Raw genomic sequence first — 23,782 nt, forward strand, 5'->3', positions numbered from 1 at the left:
CTGCTCTGTGCCCTAACGTGGGTTCAGGGCCTCTGTAGTTACTGCCTTTGGTCTATGACCTTGTGTTTTCCGCTGAATAAATCAGTCAAAAGGAATTAGTGATTTATTTCAGCAATAACGCCAACCTCTTTATTTATTAAACTTCTTATTTTTTTTTTTTACATTCACACAGAAGTTGTAACATTAGTACAGAGTCTCCCCTACCCTTAGTGATAACATCCTCCATAACCTGCACTGTACCTTCATAACCTATGAAGGTATGTTCTGTGTTATATGGAAGAGGTTTTGGTTCAAGAAAAATTCAGGTCTCCCCACTGGCTGTGGGGTAGGGACACTAGAAACAACACAAGTGTTTCTTTTTCAATTTAAACGTTTTTATTCCAGAGCAGAGGTTGATAAACTATAGCTCGTAGACCTAATCTAGCTTTCTTCACGTTTGGCAAACAAAATCCTATTGGACCCTAGCCTTACTGATTCATTTGCCAGTCATTTATGGCTGCTTTTGTGCTACAGTGACAAACTGAGTACTTGTGACAAAATCTTACGCTCTTCAAAACTGAAAATATTGTCTAGCCCTTTACAGAAAAAGGTTCTTGACCCTTGCTTTAGAGAAAAATCTCTTCATCACTGTCCATCACAGTCCTGGCTCTCTAATCAAGCCAGCAACATGATATACTTGACTCTGTTCTAACTACAATTAACTGTTCTTTGCTCTGATCTTTCTTCAGATAGAACCTATCCTGCCATTGCCTTTGAAGAAACTTCCCCAGATGGCCTTGTGAGTTCTTTGCCTCTCTTAGTTATTGTGGCCCATGCCAGGCATACAAAACTAAGACATTTCTTGTGGTCATGTGGAATGGTGACTACCTCAGACTTTGAACTCTAACCAGTTTAACATTTCTCTTGATTTGAAAACAGGTTTTCTTTTAAAAGAGTATTTGGTCAGAAAATCTCTCTACTAACTCAGAGATTAATATTGTAATGGAGACTAACCAGGGAGCCAGAGCTGCTAAGGTAAAAAAATTGGCTGAAGGTCTGACAGCCATTCCTGCTGCAGTGCCACCGCCTACTTCTGGCCAGTCTGACAGGCTCCTTCAGGCTTCAGAGAATCCTGTGCGTTCACATTTCAGCAGAACCTGGACACTGGCCAGCCGGTGCCACTTGTTCTTGTTCTGCCTGAGATCTATTAACTACAGCATGTGCTCCTTCTTCCCTGTCCACTTCCATATTCTTGGCAATTACCCCCGTCCTGTTTATAAACCACTGTAATTCATCTACAAGCTTAGGAAATGTTTGAGAGTGGAAAGTATACTGACGAGAATTGAGTAAATGCAAGTCAAGACACACTGCACTCTATTAGCTGGGTGACTTCAAATAATTTGATTTACTTTTCTAGGCCTAAACATCACCACCCTGCATTTAATAGTCATTTAACAATAACGGTTATATCTTGGCTCCATTAATCAGCAGGAAATAGGCAAGTGTTTATTTTTCTTCCTTGCAATGATTCTTTAATACTGCATGACTAAATTTTAGAGAAAAGCAAAGAATAAGTAAATAAGGCCACTCTGCTAATTACCAACAGAGCTGGGATAAATATCCACTCCTCCCAGCTTTAAAATCCCTACTCCACCACCACCACCCCGATCCATCCAGTTTATCTGTAGCAACTGACCCTAAAACAACATGATCAGAGTTCTGATATCTGAGACTGCAGGAAGGCCCCAAGTGTAGCCCTGACTCAGTCTCACTGAGACAGCAGGGAGAGAGCAAGCAAACTGGGCTCTTTACCTCTGGATTAGGTCTTTGTAAACTGAACTCTGTGTCACAAAACAGTTATAATAATTAAACGAGTTGCAAGAATATCAAGTAATAGAAATGGGAAAGGAAAATAATACATCATTTTTAAGCATGAATGTAAGTAAGCCAGTGGCAGTCTATAATTTAATTGACTGGGACTTGGTTTTTCCACTACTGGGAATACATATTTTCATATTCTACATAACCATGGCTAAATGAGGACAAAAATTGTTCCTTGATTTATGACTCCAGGTCATTTGTAGATTCCTGTCTGATTTTCTCTAATGATTAATGCTTTTCACAAGGATGGGTTCCCAGAAAGACTGTTTTTTTATGAAGTCCTAGACCCAAAAAACTAGTTCACCATTTACCTTGGTTTAGAATTTTCATTTACATGTTGTTCTTAGTTTTCCATTTGTCCTGAATTTTAGTCTTACCCAATCTATAACTAAGAGAAATTGCATAGAGAAAATACTGTAGAAAGATTAAAAGAAAGGATGTTTTTTTAATATGATTTTTTAAAAAATCCATCGACCTGTTTTTGCAAGATTGTCAACTTATTGTGCAATGCTTTTCTGACTTCAGTATCCATGAGATTCTAATTCAGTAAGTCTGGGATTGGGCCCAGGAATTTGAGTTTTTAACAAGCATCCAGATGGCAGCAGGCAGATCATTGGACCACACTGTGGAATAACCTTTAATTGATTACTGTATCGTTAATATCCTACAGGGTGGCACGGTGCTAGGTACTTAGTAATAAATTAATTGAATGGATAATCAAAAGGGCTAAGGAGAAATGAAACAATGTGAGGTGTTCCTTTATTCACTCAGTGATTCATTTTTCAGCCCTCAATGAGTGGCTATCATGTACTGAACTTTATAGTATTGTTTGTGTGTGTGCATAGATACAATACATGTATGGACACTATAACTAGAAAAGGCACTTTATGCATACTCTATGCTTCCAAAGAGCATGAGATCTAGTGAAGGTTTTGAGAAACAAAAAATGTCATCTCAAGGTAATATTTAGGTGTTATTAAGGTGATGAGTGTGCAGAGAAGTTACAACAATAAAAATAGAAAAAAATAATGTCTTACCTTTTATATAACTGTTATATTAAATGAGCTATGTGAAAATAAGCTGGTAAGTTGTGAAAGGCCATATATATGGAAATAATAAGATTTATAAATCTCTACCCCCTTTATAGAGATGGCAAGGTCTCCCCATCCCCATTGAGTGTGTTGACCAGATGCCTCAGCTTATCTTCCTTACTCCGCAGGGTAGCGAATTAGATATCTCTGTCTGAATTTCCATCAAACGAAGTATATGTTGCCTGTTTCTGAGGCTTGAAATCTGCAGGACTGAGGCTCTGTGCTAATGATGTGCAACCTGAACTTTAAAATGTTTTACAAACTATAGTAGCTATTAAATAATTACTTGAACTTCTGGAAGTAATAAAAACCCCTGTCTTGAGATTCCTGAACAGAGTTTATCTCTTTACTAAGTATGTAAAATAATACTGTGGTAGGATAATCCTTAAAAATTGCTTCACTGTATCCTTGTTATTTGAGCACTATACATATATTTTTACCAATATTCAGAAAAGAGTGTATGAACTTTTTTCCTAGATTCCTGCAAGATCCAAACTTTACATGACAGTGGACTTCAATAATATTCATGAACTTGCATGAGGTTCATGGAAAGCAGCACATTGAAAATTCTGTGATGAATTACTAGGAGTTTTGGTTGACAAATACTTTCGTACATTTTTCCCTTTGAGATGTAGTATTATTTGGTTTGTGCGATATGTGATTCAAAATAATGAGAAGTGAAAGAAAAAAGGTGAATCCTCTATGTATTAATCAAGGGGTCATCTAGACTATATATCCAACATGACGTTTCCCACACAGTGTGTCTAGTTCTTCAATTGCTACTTGATTTCTTGGTGAGTGTGTCTTCATGTGAGAAAATACAAAAAGCAGAAAAAAAAACTATTTATCTTGGCAGCAAGTACCGTGAACTATGAATTCAGTGAGTCCTAAATATATAGAATCAGAATTGAATACAGCCAACCTAATGGTCTGTTTTGAGAAACATCAGTCCTTTTGTCCCTTATCCTATACGTAAGGCACACTAAATTATTCGGTGTCTCCAAATACTTTCCATGTAGAGTCTGTATTTTGAGACACTTGATGGCTAGGAGATTTTAGGAGCCTTTAACAGGAATATGATGTAAAAATAAAACAAATTCAAGTTAGGAAAATGTTGGGAGTCTGCTCAGAACACCATCAGCATCGCATCCTGTCCTGGCAGTCCGCGTGGAGCTGCAGCTGAGTCCACTGCATGGAAAAGCTCCTTAGTCCAGGCATGCTCCACTTCCAACTTAAACTAAATGTATTAGAACAATATAATGCCTCTAAAAGCAGATTGCACCTTACAGTCTTCGTTCTCAAGGAGTTTAAACATGTCTTAAGAAAGGGTGATGCCTCTTTGGGATTTATGATTATTACTCGTGGGCTTTATTGCTCATTCTGGTTTCCCACTGAACACCCGCATCACATCCACCGCTGAGCATCCAGAGGCAGGCTCGTCGCTTCAAGTTGCTTTGACAATCATTAATCCTAGAGTCTGACTCCATTGTTCTGCATGTATTACATAGAACTTCTATGGAACATCAAACATATTTATTGATAGGAGAAAATTGTGTCTTTATGAGCGTTTCTGTAATGAAACAGGATGAGGGATGTGGAAAGTCACTGGCAGTTTCAGTCCAAGAGGCTCTCTTCAGGAAGAGAAAAATGGAAATGTTTTTATGAACGTGAAATAAAACTCTAAAAATGATGAGATGCTCTTCTAATACCCACTATTCAATAATAGATAGTCATAGTGTCCTTTGTGAATGAAGAGGGCACTACAGATTCTTTCTGGTTGCCGCAAGTGTTAAGTGTTCACAGTTAGAAGCAATGAACATTACACACCTCTCCCCGTGTTTCCTCACAGCCTGGACAGTGACTACTCTCACAGATGTTAAGACCCTTTCTGTGGTTGTTAGAAGGATACTGATTACTGATTTAGGGAGAAGTTCTTAATCTCTTCCTGCATCCCGGTCCCTTCCCTTGACAGACATCAGTGCAAGTGAAACAGGGTCTTAAGTTTAATACCATTGACAAGATAACCCTCCCTCTCTGGAGCAGTGGCTCACCATAAGGCTATTACCTTGTTGGCCATGTACCATATCTCTTTGCTGCCTGCTAATGCTTTGCTCCTTTCTTTTCTTTTCTCTTTTAATTTGCATTTAGAAGAGCTAGCAACCTCACTTGGCAAAGCTAACTGCTGATGTAGCTAACGATAAAGCACTATGGCATCACTTGAATGTCAAAAATTAGAAGAAAATAAAGAGCTAACATGTATTACCGTATTACTTATTTTTCCAAAAGCCAGAGCCTACTTTAATTTTGCCAAAATTGTGTTGGAGAGTTGCTTCAGTGTGGGCTAGGTCCTAGCATTTGAATTATATGGAAAGGTCAAATTAGAAAACTACAGGGGGTCCGAAGGAGTTGATTGAGAATAAAGACTGTCAATGCGAAATATAGGGACACTTGGAATACACCACAGCAAGAGAGGGCTTAATATTTTACTTTGCTTAGTTTAAAATCGGAAGAAATCAGTTTAGATAGACACAGCTTTTCTATAAAGGATGTTACGGAAGCCAAACCTCCCAATATACTAGGTAAGGATGAGTATGGTTATGTAAGTATCCTAATTATGTACCTGCCCAAAGTGAAAGATTAGGTTAGTTAATGGACAACAGAGTGATTTCACATAGTTCTTCCCTTTAAGGGACTTATAGTCTACTTCAATCCTTTTGTGTTCTGAAATATGTACATCCTTCTTTCTCTGCAGTAGGCCTTGCTAGTCTAAACATGTCTATGAATTCAGCAGCTTCTTCTCCCTAGAGGACTGGAGAATATGACACAGAGTAGGAATCTGAAATTCCAAAGATGACTTTATAGCTCCCAGACAAATGGAGCTTTCTACTAGAACTTTAAAATTAAGGAAAACCGGGATCCCTGGGTGGCGCAGCGGTTTGGTGCCTGCCTTTGGCCCAGGGCGCGATCCTGGAGACCCGGGATCGAGTCCCACGTTGGGCTCCCGGTGCATGGAGCCTGCTTCTCCCTCTGCCTCTGTCTCTGCCTCTCTCTCTCTGACTATCATAAATAAATAAATAAATAAAATTATAAAAAAATAAAATAAAATAAAATTAAGGAAAACCATGCAAGGCTGATGATGCTAACTCTATTTGTTGAAAACAAGCTATCTCTTCTCCTCCCCATCCCCCCTTTCTCTATGTGTATGATTCAGGTAAGATTAGTGTCAAAATCAGTGAATGTCAAAGTTGATGTAAAAATCTTTAAAACTAAGAATTATTTTAATTCACCCACCTTATATGCTCTCTATACTTCCTGCCTCCTTGAGGATTTTATCATTCATTTCCCTTCTATATCTTAAACATTAAGTTCTCAGAATGTTGCAACTTCAACATTTTCAAGTCTCTCTCATCTTATGGGAAATAACCCAAAATACCACCTTGGCCCTACATATCTTCACAGAAGTCCTCTTCTTTCCATTGTCAAGTATCTTAAAGAGTTGTTTTACTCAAAGTTTATACTTCTTTACCTTTTGTGCATTCATCTCAGTATAATATGGAATTTAGGCCCACCAATTTCACTCTTCCAACCATTGACCTCTATGTTGCTAAAGCCAAAACACACATTTTTCATCGTCCTTCTTGTTTTCTTTGTGATGTTTCGTTTCTGAAAATCTCTTAGCTTCCAGTACACTATACTTTCTTGCTTTTTTTCTACTGTTTCTTTTCCTCTGTTCTTTATTTTTTTCTCTGTTTCAGTGGATACTTTTATTGATTTAATAGATCACCAACTTTGTCTCCCTACCTGCCTACAATTGGAATTTCATCTTATTTCCATGCTGAGTAGTGAAACAATGACACAGCTGTAGTCAGAATAAGCTACTTCAAAAAGAGAAGCCAACACAGCTCATTTTCTTCTAGCAAGCAAAATATAAATATATGCACTCTAGAATGCACAATGGTTTAGTCACTAAGAAATTCAAATGGGATCCTGAAGAATGTAGGCAAATCCAGGGTGCAGTAAAGAGGAGCTGAGATGCTGTGCGCCTCTTTAAGGGTTCCTGGTACTGCATCTCTTGGCCACTAGCTGAATTTTGACATGAGGGAAGATTTTAGCTAATGCCAAGGAGAGATGCAGCAAGTGCTAGGTTGACTTAGGGGCTGTGCACAGGAACCAAAAGGCAGGAAAGTACTAAACACTGCTAAGAGCATCCACCCCAGGAAGGACTGGACCTTCCAAAAGCTCTAAACTCGCACCACCCCCAGTGCTCACATGGCTGACTTTATCCTCTGTGTTCCATTTGGCACAGCAAGTGGCAGTGTCTCCACCACCTATGATGGTGATGCAGCCCCTGGCGGTGGCTTTCACCACCTCATCCATGAGGGCTTTGGTTCCTCGGGCAAAAGCTTCCCATTCAAATATGCCCACAGGTCCATTCCCCATGGTCTGCTTAGCCTGAGCAACTGCCTCAGCATATTTCTTGCTGCTCTCAGGACCATGGTCCAAGCCCATCCAGCCAGCAGGTATGCCAGAGGCCACAGTGGCTTGGCCAGTGTTGGCATGCTCATCAAACTTTTCAGCAGTGACGAAGTCAACTGGCAAGGTAATTTTCACACCATTCTTCTCAGCTTTGGACATCAGGTCTTTGACGATCTTGGCTCCCTCTTCATCAAACAGAGGAGTCCCAATCTCCATGTTGTTGAGCACCTTCAGGAAGGTAAAAGCCATTCCACCACCAATAATCATCTCATTGACTTTGTCCAGCATATTACTGATCAGCTGGATCTTGTCTGCAACTTTAGCTCCACCCAGGATGGCCAGGATGGGTCGCTCTGGGCATTCCAAGGCCTATTTCAGCTCCTTCTTCATCAAGAAACCTCCGGCCTTCTGTGGCAGACTGACTCCCACCATGGAGCTGGGGGCTCAGTGAGCAGTGCCAAAAGCATCATTGACATAGACATCTCCTAGCTTGGAAAGTGAAGCTTGGAAGGCTTCTATTTTGACTGACTCAGCTTTAATCTTATTCCCAGAAGCATCTTTTCCCTTCCCTTCTTCCTCCACATGAAAGCAAAGGTTCTCCAGCAGGATGACAGACCCAGCAGCTGGGTCAGCACAAGCTTTCTCCACTTCTTGGCCCACACAGTCCTTTAAGAATAAAACATCCTTGCCCAGCACAGACTTAAGTTCTATAGCAGCTGGCCCCAAAGAATACTTGTCTGGCATGGGGACACCATCAGGCCGGCCCAGATGGCTCATAAGAACTGACTTGGCTCCATTGTCCAAGCAGAATTTGATACTTGGGATGGCAGCCTTGATTCTCTGGTTGGTTGTTATCTGGTGGTTCTTCATAGGAACATAGGCTCTTCATAGGTTGAAGTCCACTCTCATGACGACCCACTTGCCCTTCACGTCGAGCTTGTTCAGAGTCAGCCTGTTAGAAAGTGACATCCTGGCAATAGAAGGGCTGCGAGGCTGAGAGCTTAAACAGCGGAGAAGAAAGCAGCCTGCGTGTGCTCCAACCTCGTGCGGAATGCCGAGAGCTCCTCTGTTCTTTATTTTTTTTTTTTAAACATTTTATTTTTTTATTTTTATTTTTTAATTTTTATTTATTTATGATAGTCACAGAGAGAGAGAGAGAGGCAGAGACACAGGCAGAGAGAGAAGCAGGCTCCATGCACCGGGAGCCCGACGTGGGACTCGATCCCGCGTCTCCAGGATCGCGCCCTGGGCCAAAGGCAAGCGCCAAACCACTGCGCCACCCAGGGATCCCTCCTCTGTTCTTTAAATGTCAGTGTTTTCCCAGGTCTTCTCCAAGCCTGTTAACTTTTTTTTTCTTTTTTTTTTTCTCCATTCTCCTTGGGTGATTCTATTTATATTCATGGCTTCAAGCATAACCTGGAAAGCTATGATATCCAAATATGTATTTTACGTTCTATCTGGATAATAAACCCATAAGATCCTATGTTATCAATCATTCAGAAAAAAATAAGATATTCGTGGACATTTTAGTTGACTTTTATGGTGTTTAGGAGTTAAGATAGTAGTGATAAGCACAATGATAGTATTGAGAGAGGACTCGTTTTAAGTCTTGAGTCAGTCATGACCTTGAGTAAATTGCTTTAATTATAAGCCTTGTATATACTTCATTTGTTTGTTTTTTTAATTTTTATTTATTTATGATAGTCACAGAGAGAGAGAGAGAGGCAGAGACATAGGCAGAGGGAGAAGCAGGCTCCATGCACTGGGAGCCTGATGTGGGATTCGATCCCGGGTCTCCAGGATCGTGCCCTGGGCCAAATGCAGGCACCAAACCACTGTGCCACCCAGGGATCCCTATATACTTCATTTGTAGAATGAAGTACGCACTTCATAAGATTTCCATGAGGATGAAGTGAGATCGTAATTGTGAAGAGCCTGGCACATAGATAGTTCACAATAAGTAGTAGCCCTTATTGTAATAAAATGATCTCTTGAACAAGTTTCACTTCTAATTGTAGAAAGCCAAAGTAGCACTCTGAGCCCAATCAGGAGACAAAAACAAAACAAAACAAAACAAACAAACAAAAAAAAAACATGTAGTAGGTTAAAGCAGAACAGTTTAATACAAAGAATTACTGACTCTGACAAACATAACTATAAGATATAAAGAAATTCTGTGTGGTAAAGCAGAGAAAGAGTACCTAAGAAAGGGTAAACTTGAAAAGGGTATTAACAGATACAGAGATAATCCATAAATCACAACACTGTAAAAATGTGTTCAAATACTGGAGAAAATGTAGTTTGGCTCCTAGAGAGCAGAGCTGACCACTGGAATGGCCAGGCCAGAACTGCTGTGCAAACAACAGCCACCTCCGGAGGTATAGACAAAGATAAGAAAATGACATGTGACAAGAAAATGGTTGCTGGATCTGCAGTGGGAATCCAGGTGCCAGTAGGGGTGAAAGGTTGTTAGAACTTACTCTTTGAAGGACTGACTTGGTGTGTGACCTTCTGGACACAAGTAGCTTTATGCAGGCTGTACTAGGCTTGTCAGAGGAGTCCAGGCTGTCTGTAGAAATATCATTGCCAGGATGAGGCTGAAAGGTCAAAGGACCTTCATCCTAGGCTTGTGACTGCTAAGTAGTAGTTCCTTACCAGATGTCCTTATACCCACACTGCCTATCCTCCTGGATAGTGCTGTGAATTGGAGGAAGTCTCTACCTCCTGCAAAATCTCCCCTGCTGCCCTCTACTGAGAAACTTAACAGTGTGCATTTAAAAAGAGAAATGCTTAAGCCAATTCTGTTGTTTACCATATTGGAGGTACATTTGGAAATGAAAGGCAATGAATTGATAACTGACACAACAGATAGGCTTAACAAATACAGAGATAATCTAGAAATCACAACACCATAAAAATGTGTTCAAATACTGTGTTTTGCTCTATAGTTCTTTCAGTTCCAAGCTTTTTGATATGAAAAATTGGTGTATATATGTATAACTTTCGTTCATGATTTAAATATGAATACCCATTAGCATCATGATAGCTATGCATGTGCTAGAAGATAATTTAATGAATTACAATATAGCACATCGAAGAGTTGCTATGGTCTATTGAATCAAAAATCCAGTTCTTGAAAACTGCCTAAACATAATTTACCTATCCAATGTCAGTTTAAAATTTGCATAATAAGCCACAGTGAGTTTTAAAAATCTCATACAAATAGTGATCCATTTAATATGTTCCACAAAGAAATATATTTTAAACATCTTTTATACATATATACATATTTTAAACAGTCTTTTATATATCTTTTATATATTCTAAGAGAGGGCTCATTTTCCCCCCATTACCTAAAAATGTTTCTCAGAAAAAATAATATAAAAAATTACTATGTTGATCATAATTCCAGGAGAAAACTAAGAATCCTTGAAAATATAAGCTTAATTGAACTGGTAAGAATTGCTGTTATAGCAAAGTGGCATGGCATTAGAATAACTCCCATCAGTTATCAGGTTATCTTTAATTCACAATTTACAACTAACCATTTTGTAACCTCAAGAGCTGTTCCTTTTCTCTAATTTATCTCTAATCATAATTTTTATTCACAATTGACCATTTATTATACCTCAGTGATGAGTACTTTTTATTTTTTTATCACACTTCATTTTTATATTTAAATTACGTTAGCTAACGTATAGTACATTATTAGTTTCAGCTGTAGTTTTCAATAATTCATCAGTTGCATATGACATTTCTTAATACAGCAACAAGGTCTTATTTTCATCATTGCATCGATGGAGAAAGAGGAGAAATGTTGCATTACCTGTTCAAGAGAATCACTTCAGAAGCAGAAGGGCTGGGATTTGAAGATTTTTTTGTTTGTCTCAAAAGCTCCTACTGATTTTAGGCATGTTTCTAACTCTAGGTCAAAGTGGAGACTTATATTTTATAATCAGAGGTGTTAGAATTGATGGCACTGCTTCTCAGACTTTCATGTACACATCGATTGCCTGAGGACTTTCATCAAATACAAGCTCTAATTTAGTAGGCCTGGAGTGAGACTTGAGATTCCAAAAAGCTCGTATTTGGTGCCTATGTTACTAGTTCATAAACCATACTTGGCATAGAAAAGGTAAACGGCAATGGGATTGGAACAGACCAAGATATTAGTGACATCTGGATAATCTGAAGATTTCAGTTCCTTGGCATTTATCTGAAGGACCTGAAAACTTATGCTCTCACAAAAACCTGCACATAGATGTTTATAGCAGCTTTTGTTCATAGTTGCCAAGACTTGGAAGGAACCAAGAAGTTTTGCAATACGTGTATGTGATAAATACAAACAAATATTACTGAGCACTAAAATAAAAATGAGCCATCAAGCCATAGAAATACATGGAGGAAACTTCAATGCAAATTACTAAGTGAAAGAAGCCAAAGTGAGAAGGTCACATACTATATATAACTTTAACTATATGATGTTCCAGAAAAGAAAAAAAAACTGTGTTAACGATAAAAAGATGAATAGTTGAAGGGAATTTAGGGAGAAGATGAATCATTTTCCTTTGTTTGTGTTAGGGCACTGAAAATATGCTATGATATTATAATAGTGAATAGATGTTATTGTAAATTTGTCCAAACCCATAGAATGTAAATATCGAGTGGACCATAATATAATCTATGGACATTGGGTGATTACGATGTGTCACTGTAGGTTTATCCTTGGCAAAAACTGATAAAAATAATAATTTATATTTATAGTATAAGTATGTAAATAAAAATAAATATATTTTATATCCATATTAATTTAATAACAATTATTATTTTTAAAAATACCTCTTGGTGAATGACTTTGATGATGGGAGAGAAGCTATGCCTGTGTAGAGCATGATGTATATGGAAATCTCAATACTTACCTCTTAATTCTGTTGTGAGCCTAAGACTACTCTAAAACAAAGTCTAAAAGTCAAATAAGAAAAAATGTTGACATGGGCAGCGCAGGTGGCTCAGCGGTTTAGCACCGCCTTCGGCCCAGGGTGTGATCCTGGAGACCCAGGATCGAGTCCCACATCAGGCTCCCTGCATGGAGCCTGCTTCTCCCTCTGCCTGTGTCTCTGCCTCTCTCTCTCTCTGTCAATTGTGAGTAAATAAATAAAATCTTTTAAAAACATTTTTTTAAAATTCAGCATCAGTCAATAAATATGCACATGTTATCACATAAGGAATATATGAATGTGTCAGTGAATGTACAGTTAATACACATGTATGTGCATATGTGCATGTATTTTGAAATGTTGATTAAGATACAATGAATAATTAACTATATAGCAAAGTCTATAATGTGTCTGTGTTTCTATATATGCTGATTAGAAGAGATCAAATATTATATACATTGGATTTCTGTTAAATTTTTAAACAATAATATTTCCATTTAAAGGTAATTTTATTGACATACACAAAAAATATATAGTGTTAACAGTTGTCAAGTAACTACAAATCAAAACAATTAGATACCATTTATTTTTCCTATAAAATTTTCAAAAATTATAATGATCAATATAAAGACTCAGTTCATGAGTCTGGTATACCAGATATTTATACTAACCAGTTTTATGTGGAAAAAATGCTTGCAGAAGCATTTTGGTGTTAGTGATAATTTGGAAACAACCTAAATATTCAACAATAGAAATTATGGCATATCTAGCCATTTAAAAAACTACATTGTTAGAACACTTAAAGACAAAAATGCTCACAATATGAACTCAAATGAAAAGACACAAAATAAAAAGTACAGGGCAGCCTGGGTGGTATAGCGGTTTAGCTCCTCCTTCAGCCCGGGGTGTGATCCTCAAGACCTGGGATCAAGTCCCACGTCGGACTCCCTGCAAGGAGCCTACTTCTCCCTCTGCCTGTGTGTGTGTGTGTGTGTGTGTGTGTGTGTGTGATGAATAAATAAATAAAATCTTTGTAAAAAATAAAAATAAAGCAATAGAACTCTAATTCTGAACACACATGTTCAGTCAATATCCACCAAGTGCCTACCTTTTTTTTTTGTTTTAGTAAGCACTGTGTAGGTATTTGGATATATTAGTGAGCAGAATAGAGGCTCCTGATCCATATACATCTTATGGTTTAGCAGCAAAAAGACAAGAAACAAAAGGATTGAAACTTTTATTTATTTTTTTTAAGATTTTATTTATTTATTCATGATAGACATAGAGAGAGAGAGAGAGAGGCAGAGACACAGGCAGAGGGAGAAGCAGGCTCCATGCCAGGAGCCTGACGTGGGACTTGATACCAGGACCCCAGGATCACGCCCTGGGCCAAAGGCAGGCGCCAAACCGCTGAGCCACCCAGGGATCCCCAGGATTGAAACTTTTAATAGTAAAATATTGATAGTAAGATTATAGGTGAGCTGTATTTTATTTCTTCCATTCCCCCTTTTCTAATCACCTACATGGAGAGTGAGTTACTTTTACTGGAACAAAAATGCAAATATTTAAAAATGCAAAGAATCTATCAGAAAAATTATTATACTACTTAAAATGTTGCTTAACTAGTACTTTAGTACTAGTTAGTACTTGTGCTAACTAATCCTTAGTCCTTTTCGACTATTCAACCATTCCCTCAGGACTCTAACTTTAGACAATACTCATATCCTTTTTTAAAACTTTTTCTTCTCTATTCCAAAGAAGCATACTGGTCTCTCTAATTTGTTCTTTAAAAAATCAATGAAAATGTAATTAGTTGCAATTAATATATAAATATGAATCTTTGGTCCTGGAATTGGTTTGCCTGACCCAATTTAGCTCTGTAATTCTACGTGATTATCCATCCATTTAGAGTAGTGCCTTGATAGTGCACATCTCGTTTGAATTCTCCTTGTAACATAACTCAATACTAATTTACCTACGACTATATGACCTGTGATTTTGTCATTTAACCAAATCACTTTTACATTTGCATCTGATATTTTTTAAAATATCATGGTTAATGGCTGCATAATGTTATAGTTGTTCAAGTACTAAGTAGGTAATTATTCTCATTTGCACCATGACTATTATTATATTGAAATAAGCTACATTATAAAGCCTATTGATGGATTCCTAACCTACCTTTACCGGGCTTGTCAGATTGTCAGATTTTAGCACATCATCCCTTGACATCTCTACGTCAGTGGTCCCAAGCACAAATGTATATACAAAGACTAGCCCACCAACATGAATGAATGGAGAGGGTTGGGAACAAGGGGAACAAGGTCTTTGGAGAACATGGGCCTTTAGTACAAGGGACAGCCGGTATTCAGCTTCAGCTAATTTTGCCAATCAAGAGTATTAGCCTAAATTTTCTGATTTTTTAAAATGAATTAGAAAACTACTTTTATTATTTTATTTATTTTATTTTTTATTTTTATTTTTTATGGGAGTTCAGTTTGCCAACATATAGCATAACACCCAGTGCTCATCCCACCAAGTGCCCCCCTCAGTGCCCATCACCCAGTCACCCTAACCCCCCGGCCACCTCCCCTTTCATTACCCTTTGTTCGTTTCCCAGAGTTGGTGTCTCTCATGTTTTGTCACCTTCACTGATATTTTCACTCATTTTCTCTCCTTTCCCTTTATTCCCTTTCACTAATTTTTATATTCCCCAAATGAATGAGACCATATAAGGATTGTTCTTTTCCAATTGACTTATTTCACTCAGCATAATACCAGAAAACTACTTTTAAATGTAAAATTTCCCAATTACATAAAACACCAACCAAACACAACAGTCTAGCCAACTGGATTTGGTTTTCAAATTAGAAGAGTTCAAATTTATGAAACTTGTACATTGTCACTTGTTATAACCATCCTGAGATAGACTTTTTTGTTTCTGTTTCTGATTTTTGTTTTTTAAATATAGCATAGGGAAAAACTTTAAAGAAAGACATACAATTTCCTTATAAGTATATAGAAACACCCTCACCCTGAATTGTCAGATTGTCAGATTTATTGATGTTAAATTAGATGATTCTATTTAAAGTTTATTATTTTAAGTGCATCTTGCTTTTTTAAATTGTTAGGCTTTTTAAACTTTCATTTGATAATAAATCAACATAGGTTCATAAATGCCATGGATAATCATGACAAGAATATACGGAAATTAAGTGTATGTGTACAAATCACACGTCCAGTCTCTTGCTCCTTAAGCATTGTTTACTCTTAGATCTATAATCTAATTTTTTAAAGAAAATGCAATGTATAATAAATCTTGAGTTTCGAATACTATGTGCAATCACGATGCTCTAGCATCTCAAAAGTAGACAGGGAAAATAAAGAATCAGAACAAAGGGAAACTATTTGTTTCCAAATCAAGAACAAACAATAAACCATGTCTTAGTGGCTATAAACTCAAGGCATCAAGCCATAGAACAGGGTAATTTTTACGAAATATAGAATAATCTACCATGCATCAAGCAAACTGTATTGAATCTAATAAATCTAAAACTCTTAATAAAGTGCTTGGCAGGAAATCATCGAGCAGATCCAGTGTTCTGAGCTCATGTGCCACAGCTGTCACCAGAGGACCGGGGTGAAATTCTGAGTAGCTACAAAGGCAAAAACACAGAAAGTAGAGGAAAATTTCATGTCATTAACACTGTGAAGCAGTGTTTGCTCAGCTCAACAGCCTCAATGATTACATTTTGTTTTTCTGCATATCTACATTCTATTCACGTAATACCCATATGGTTCAAGTGGTGTCCCTATTATTAGTCTTCTGACAGGAATGTCCCTTGCAAAAGACCATTGTTTGCTTTATGGGGAAAAGAGATATTTAGAGAGACGTTTGTCTTGAGGATCCACCCAGCTTTAAGAAAGGGTAATGCCCATGACTGGACAACTTTAATTCAAAAACATTAGTACTATATTTTAGGTAAATGTTTAAGGAAGAGGAAGTATTACTAAACTCAGATTCCATTCTCCAGATGCTATAAAATGGCATGTGTTACCAATTTTTGAAAATACATATAAATTATTATTTTAATAGAACAACAATAGTAGTAACTAATTGTTGGTAAGCAATATGCCAAGAAATATATTGTGTATCTCACATGACTTGATTAATTTATCCTCTGTCACTCTGTGAGGTAGCTACTATTGTTACATCTATTTTCAGATATGGAAATAGAGTAAGTGGCAGAGCTGGGATTTCAATCTGATCAGTTTGATTCAGGAGGTAGTTTTACCTCTTTGAGTGTCATTATGGTGAGATATTTGCCTGGTAGGCAGTCAAGTATGATTCTAACCCCATACTTAGTCCAAGTCTTCAAAATGGAAAGTCTATTCATTTTGCCAACCTGCCTTTGATTCAAATGAGGAATCTGCAGGATGCAGCTGATCACTACAAACCCCGAGAACTCCCTCATTCACTTCAAGACTGGCAGGGTTTATATACCCTTATTTAATCAAATTGTAACTGAACCGAGTGAGAGTTTGTCCCCTCAATGCACAGAGAGCCAATAAAAACTGACACTGAGCTTTTGCAGTGAAGAAAGATAAGCTGTTAATGGTGTGGTCTCACCCATGAGAACAGTACCTAATGCTCAAAAGTCCTGTACCCCCTCATGGTTTGCAAGTGAGGATTTTTAAGGTCAAAATTTGGAGCAGGGGGCTCCTGAGAAGGTGGACGCTGTTGATTGGAGGCCCATGATGTCATGCTAGCAGATGCTCCGATGCCATTTCATTAAGTCCCACAGCGGTCTTCTCCGTCTCAAGAGATTTGGAATCTGAAAGACATCTCGATTCCTTATGTTAAAAATTTCACTAAGTACATCTGGTGATCATATCTATTTGTAAGCTAGTGGGGTTGCATTCTTACAGGTTTCTTGGCTAGTTCAGTTATGCCTGGGGATGATATGACCTCTATTGATCATTCTTTCATCTGAACTGATACGATGGAGGCCAGCTTCAAATATGATTGGATTACTTGTGATTTGTTTAATTTATGCTGTAAATCTAAAATCATATTGCTAATTCTTCTTTTTAAAAAAATATTTATTTGTTTGAAAGAGGGAGAGAGTGAAAGAGAGAAAGTGGAAGAGAAGGGAAGAGGGGGAGGGAGAGAGAGCCTGACAAGAGGCTCGGTCTCACGACCTGGAGACCATGACCCTGAGATCATGACCTGAGCCAAAACCAAGAGTCGAGTGCTTAACCAACTGCAGCACCCAGGTGCCCCATATTGCTACTCTTCTAATGTTTGCTTTAGTAGGGAGGGATTTTTTTTTTCTTAACTTACTGGATGCTTTTGGCTGGTCTACTAATTAAATTGGTTAACATCTAATTTTGTACTTATGAGAGCCCCACAAAGACATGAAAAGCTTCAAGACAGGCAATTGAGGCTTAATATGCCATTCTGAGTTAAGGAGTTAGGGGTAGGGATCTGGGGCTTCAAAAGGAAGGAACACAATTAACAGAAAGATGATAAGAGCAAATAATTGGAAAACAAATGTTTGTCATGACCTGCAGAGACAGTGGGACACAGAGGAAACTGAACAAACGTATCTTGCTGAGTTCCCCTTAGCTTGGCACACCTAGCCTGTACTTTTTGTAGATATTTCTGGTGGTACCTCTCTTCCAGGACCAGACCTCCTCTGAATTCTCAGAGACAAATAAGGGGGAGGGGAAAGTTTTTGAATCCGTTGGATCTTGATTGCCTTCAGCTCAAAACAGTCCACATGACAAAGTGACACATTTTGTGGCAGCCTATTCTGATTCCCTTTAATTTCAAAGGGATTTAATATGCATAAGTGAATAAACCATTACGTTCAGTCTGTATAAAGGGTGTTATCAGTCATCTGCTTTGCATTGGGGAAGTTTTCCTCTGAGGGTAAATTCCTCTGAATTATGCTGCCCTATGAAAGGCAGCTATGCTTAGCACAACATCACTAGTGCTGCACTCTGCTGCACTATGATATGGCAGAAACACATCCTTTATAGCAGTGCCGAGGAATCAGATCTCCCCACCAAAATGAGCTTTCCAGATAGTTCTGTGGGCCTTAAACATTGAAGAACAGCATTCAAAAGATTTTATTTTAATTTTAATTTTTTTGAAGATTTTATGTACTTATTTGAGAGAGAGCAAGAATGTGTGCGTGAGTGGGGGAGGGGTAGAGAGAGAGGGAAAGAGTGAATCTTAAGCAGACTCAGAGCTGAGAGCAGAGCCTGATTTGGGGCTAATCTCAAGACTCTGAGATTATAACTAAGCTGAAACCACGAGTTGGATGCTAAACCTACTGAGCCACCCTGATCAGAAACTCTTTCGCTTAACATACAAGTTCATAGCTTTTCTTTTTTTCTAAAATTGCCAGATATTATCAGGAGCATAGCCTCCCAAATAATGGAGGAACTTCATCCTAGCCTCATGATGTACCAATTTAGTAATGGAGAATATAGAAGCAGGCAGGGATAGAGGGAGGAAATAATTGAAAGCTATTTGGGCAGCCCTGGTGGCACAGCGGTTTAGCACCGCCTGCAGCCCAGGTCGTGATCCTGGAGACCCCAGATCGAGTCCTGAGTCGGGCTTCCTGCATAGAGCCTGCTTCTCCCTCTGCCTGTGTCTCTGCCTCTCTCTCTCTCTCTCTCTCTGAATGAATAAATAAATCTTAAAAAAAAAGTAAAAAATTGAAAGCTATTTGTAGTTTTAAAAAATTCCCAGATTTCACTCTATCATACAATAAGCTTTAAAGAAATTGCTGTTGTATTGAGACCAAACCTATTATAATGAGACAGGTCCAGATAATGATAATGTGCTGTGATTTTAAAATGAAATTCAGGACATAGCTCCAGGGTCTGTTTTTAATGACACCTCCATTGATAAAAGATGTAAAATTTTCCAAGTCTGTTAGCTAGTCATTCAGTAGTAAATTTGACCAAGTGTAATGACACCCACATTTTCTTATTAGAGTGCTTATGGTTATCTACATAGCAAATGGCAAATTGGAGATTTATATGCCATTTAAACTAGGTTACATCTAGGAAAATTCATTCTGGGTCATTATGGGAAGACTGCTCTTAAAACAGTCTAGTGGAACAGTTTTAGATGGTTTTCTGTAGTACCAAGAGTCATTAATATAACAAGAGATTCCTTTTTAGCAGAAGAGTTATTTGAATAGACAGCTGGGCATTGTAGTGCAAAACAGGCATCAGCTTAGTTTTGCACTTTGGCCTTATAACATAAAACCGTGTCATTACGACAAGCCCTATTATGGCAGGAAATCTGTCTAATGTAGCTCATTCTTGCTCTTAGTCCAGGGAGGTTTAATTACCAGAAGAATTAATCTCACCAATAATGGGGGATCCCTGCGTGGCCCAGCAGTTTGGCGCCTGCCTTTGACCCAGGGCGCGATCCTGGGGACCCGGGATCGAGTCCCATGTCGGGCCCCCTGCATGGAGCCTGCTTCTCCCTCTGCCTGTGTCTCTGCCTCTGTGTGTGTGTGTGTGTGTGTGTGTGTGTGTGTGTGTGTGTGACTATCATGAATGAATAAATAAAATCTTTTTTAAAAAATCTCACCAATAATAATAAGTAATATTTGTGAGGACTTTGAAGTTTACAAGGATTTTCACATATAGTTCCTGCCCTTGTATCATTGCCCATACTTCCTAACTGTTCTTCCTGACACCAGTTTCAACTCCTTCCAGTACATTCTCTGTATTTATGATCAAAACACAAATTTCATCACATTATTTTCCTGATTATACATTTACAGCATTTTCCTTATTGCCTACATGGTAAAGTCTAGGTCATTAGCAAATCATACAGTGTAGTAATATTGCTTGTGTGGAATCAGATTTTCCGTAACACACGCACACACACAAACACACACAAATATACCAAAATGTATTAAAAAGGTAGTGACAACATAGAGAGGAGTAGATGCTGCAGATCTTTGCTAGTCTTGTTTCCTAACATTTTCCATTGTAAAGAGTTCACAGCTTCCAGTGGCATAGATAATACAGGTCAGGGACCAGATAGATTTCAGACAAAATTTTAATAGCTCATATATATTAAACATTTTATACAACATGGCATAGTACTTAATACATAATAACCGCTCAACAATAATTTTCTAAACTTTATTTCAATGTGGCAAGTACTGCAGTATAATACATCCTCTACTATGGAATTTCCACAGACTGAGGATGTTGTTATGGTAAGGTTCCAGTGTATAAATTATGTGAAAATACTGGGCAAAAGGGAAGGAAATATTTTGCCAGCTGATAATATAATGTTGCAAAACTTCTATTCAAGGAGATTTTTAAAAATCTGAGTTTACTATTGTATATTTCACAGTTGAAAATAAGCTCTGGCCCATGAGATTTTACCTACACATTGGGGACAACATCTTGTTAAAACAAGATTGTGAAGTTTATAAGAAAGTAGTAAAGTCTGCCTTTCGATATAGACTTACATTTTTGTTCTTCCTGTTTCTTTTGGAATCTGCATTTTTCTGTGAATGATGAGTATTTCTTGGTCACCAAATCCTCTCTTAGTCTACATTCATTTGGTAGTACACTGGAAAGCTGAAGAAAAGTGATTAAAGACCAGGAATGTCAATGTTTTTGGCATGGAAATGGATCATATTTGACTTTTTCAAATATATGCTCTTGAAAATTGGCCATTCGTATGTACAGACGTTTAAATTTCTAAATATAATAAGCTGTGTAAAAGGAGATATGATTTGAGGAAATGAGTATAGTAATGGTCATTACGGGAAGCACCAGTGCAAAATTACCAGTTCAAGAACACTTTATGGAACATAATGAATTGTCATAGTTGTTTTTAGAGTTAGAAAGATTCTTTGACTAAATGTTAGAACATCTTTGTTTAACAGCATTCATTCTAAGAAAGACATACAAATACACTGATATAGTGTCACTGATCTCTCTTATTTACAAATCATTTAAATTACAAAGAACAAACATTCCCTTCAAAAAATCTGAATATACCCTTCCTTAGCTTGAACTTTAATTGAACTTGATAAAAGTAATTTGATTTTCAGGGTTGTTCCTATCATATCTTAATGAATTAAAGAAATATAGCAAAGATTCCTTGTGTGTATGTTTTTTGTAATAATGAAAAAAATCACAGTTACACATTACCTATAAAGAAAAAGAAGGAATATGATGTAGGTTGAATTGACTTATATACTACATCATTTAATTCCTACAAGTCTTTTGTTTTGTTTTATTTAAAAATTTTTTTAAATTCCTACAACAGTCTTTTGAAAGAGGAATTACAATCTTCACTTTAGATGTAAAGTACCAGTGCAATACTATCTTATATAGAATAAAGTTACAGTTGTTTATAATGAATTGAAGATTATTGTTTCACTGTGTTTAACATTTTCTGGATGATGCTGTTTTTAAAGAAAAGTAGTGTAAATGTAAAAATTCAATGTATTGGTGGGATCAATAATTGTGATCACATTCAACATTTATAAATTCATTTTCTCTCTAAATTGAAAAGAACTGGAATTTTTTTTAAAGAGTTATTTATTGGGCAGCCCGGGTGGCTCAGCGGTTTAGCGCCGCCTTCAGCCCAGGTCGTGATCCTGGAGACCCGGGATCAAGTCCCACGTAGGGCGCCCTGCATGGAGCCTGCTTCTCCCTCTGCCTGTGTCTCTGCCTCTCTCTCTCTCAATCCTCTCTGTGTGTTCTCATGAATAAATAAATAAAATCTTTTAAAAAAAGAGCTACTTATTGATTTATTTATTCATGATGGACATAGAGAGAGAGAGAGAGAGAGGCAGAGACACAGGCAGAGGGAGAAGCAGGCTCCATGCCGGAAGCCCGACGGGGGACTCGATCCCGGGACTCCAGGATCACACCCTGGGCCAAAAGCAGGCGCTAAACCGCTGAGCCACCCAGGGATCCCCAAAAGGACTGCAATTAAAGAAGAGACCAGAATTATTTATATCATTAACTTTATTTTTTCAGTGTTCAGAATAAAAGTCAATATCAACATGTGTAATAACAACAGTCTTTTCCAAAAAGTCTATCTCTCACAATTATTTTTAATAAACGCAAAGATAATAGGAAAGAAGTGTTATCTAGTTATCTAATTATAGATATCTATGTTATCTAGTTTTGTGAAAACACATAATACTGAGAATGTCAGAATTTTTTGTTTAGGAACATGATCTCTTTAAGAGTGTGATGAAAATAATAGATCATCTTCTCAGAAGAAGAACTACATATGCATACACACTAATCCTCCAATCCTCAATCAATTAAAATCCCTTTTATGTATGCAGTAGTATGAAATATAGAACCCACAGATTTATGATGACCCAAGATCCTACAATTATTTACTCCCTGCAATCTTCATGCTTACCCCCAAGGATTTCAAACCCCAATTACCCTCCACTGTTTGTTTTCCCTAGCATTTTCACCATCTGACGACACATGATGTAATTTACTCATGCATTGAGTGTCCATTGCCTGTTCCACTTTCCAGAATGCAGCTTCCACCAGGGCAATGACCTTTGTCTATTATGGTCAACAGTTCACCTAGAACAGTTTCTGACACAAAACAGTCCCTCATTATTTCCTGAACCAATAAATAGATTTATAGTGACTGTATATGTCGTATTAAGAATATAAGCCTCAAATTTGAATTCAAGAACCTTTTATTGAATTGTTGATCTGCATATCCCTAACTTCATCCTTTTAAAAGTAATAGACCATGCATGTTGTTGTAGTGTTTTTAGGATGAAATAACAAATATATAATCTTATAATAACCATCTATCACTTATATGACTGCACAGATTGTTCCCTGAATTAGCCATAGAATGTGGAGGCCAAAGCCACCACTTCTTATAGGATTATCAAATGTCCATATTAAGTGTCAGTTTTGATTGAAAGTTTCTTTAAGGGTAAGTTGATAGTTTACAATGTCTTAATGACCAGAAAAATTTTATCAAAAATAATGGTAATTCAAATATTATTATAGCAAGTAAATTATTAAATTCGGAATTACACCCATACTGACACCCCCACACACACACACAATTAGACATTTTTCCCCAGTGTATTTACCTCGGATGATATCTGAGGTACCTCAGATGATGTTTCTTTGATTTGTTGATTGGTTTTCATTATTTTATTTTGTTTTCCAGCATTGTGTCCTTACTCTCATATTTTTGGGCCATTCTTCAAATAGAATATCCAGGTTTCATTACCAATGGTAAGATGAAACCATGAACTTAAAAAGTCACCTTAATAACCAAATGTATCATAAAATGTACAAGTAGAAAAAAAGTCTATGGCATCGCTAGCCAATATATCTTTATCACAGCTACTACTGAGA

At 37.5% G+C, this 23,782-nt stretch overlaps 2 protein-coding genes and 1 pseudogene across 4 annotated transcripts in view; 2 read left to right on the forward strand and 1 right to left on the reverse strand.

The window, feature by feature from the left end:
* Positions 1–23,782, forward strand: part of LOC140594297 (small G protein signaling modulator 1-like) — an 81,557-nt gene that overhangs the window by 28,143 nt on the left and 29,632 nt on the right. Inside the window, exon 7 of one of the 3 annotated variants that reach the window (XM_072725231.1) lies at positions 11,195–21,517. The exons of 1 other annotated variant lie outside the window; for it this stretch is intronic. The gene's annotated coding sequence lies outside the window, so the exon portion shown is untranslated. Of the gene's footprint in view, positions 1–11,194; positions 21,518–23,782 lie in introns of those variants that run through there. One more of the 3 variants, XM_072725234.1, reaches the window with a different exon arrangement.
* Positions 1–23,782, forward strand: part of LOC140594293 (piwi-like protein 1) — a 98,379-nt gene that overhangs the window by 1,398 nt on the left and 73,199 nt on the right. Inside the window, exon 2 of the mRNA XM_072725211.1 lies at positions 729–778. The gene's annotated coding sequence lies outside the window, so the exon portion shown is untranslated. The remainder of the gene's footprint in view (positions 1–728; positions 779–23,782) is intronic.
* Positions 1,229–9,514, reverse strand: LOC140594295 (phosphoglycerate kinase 1 pseudogene; annotated as a pseudogene).

Source organism: Vulpes vulpes, chromosome 10 (genome assembly GCF_048418805.1).
Source record: "Vulpes vulpes isolate BD-2025 chromosome 10, VulVul3, whole genome shotgun sequence".
In the NCBI taxonomy this organism is placed as follows: Eukaryota; Metazoa; Chordata; class Mammalia; order Carnivora; family Canidae; genus Vulpes; species Vulpes vulpes.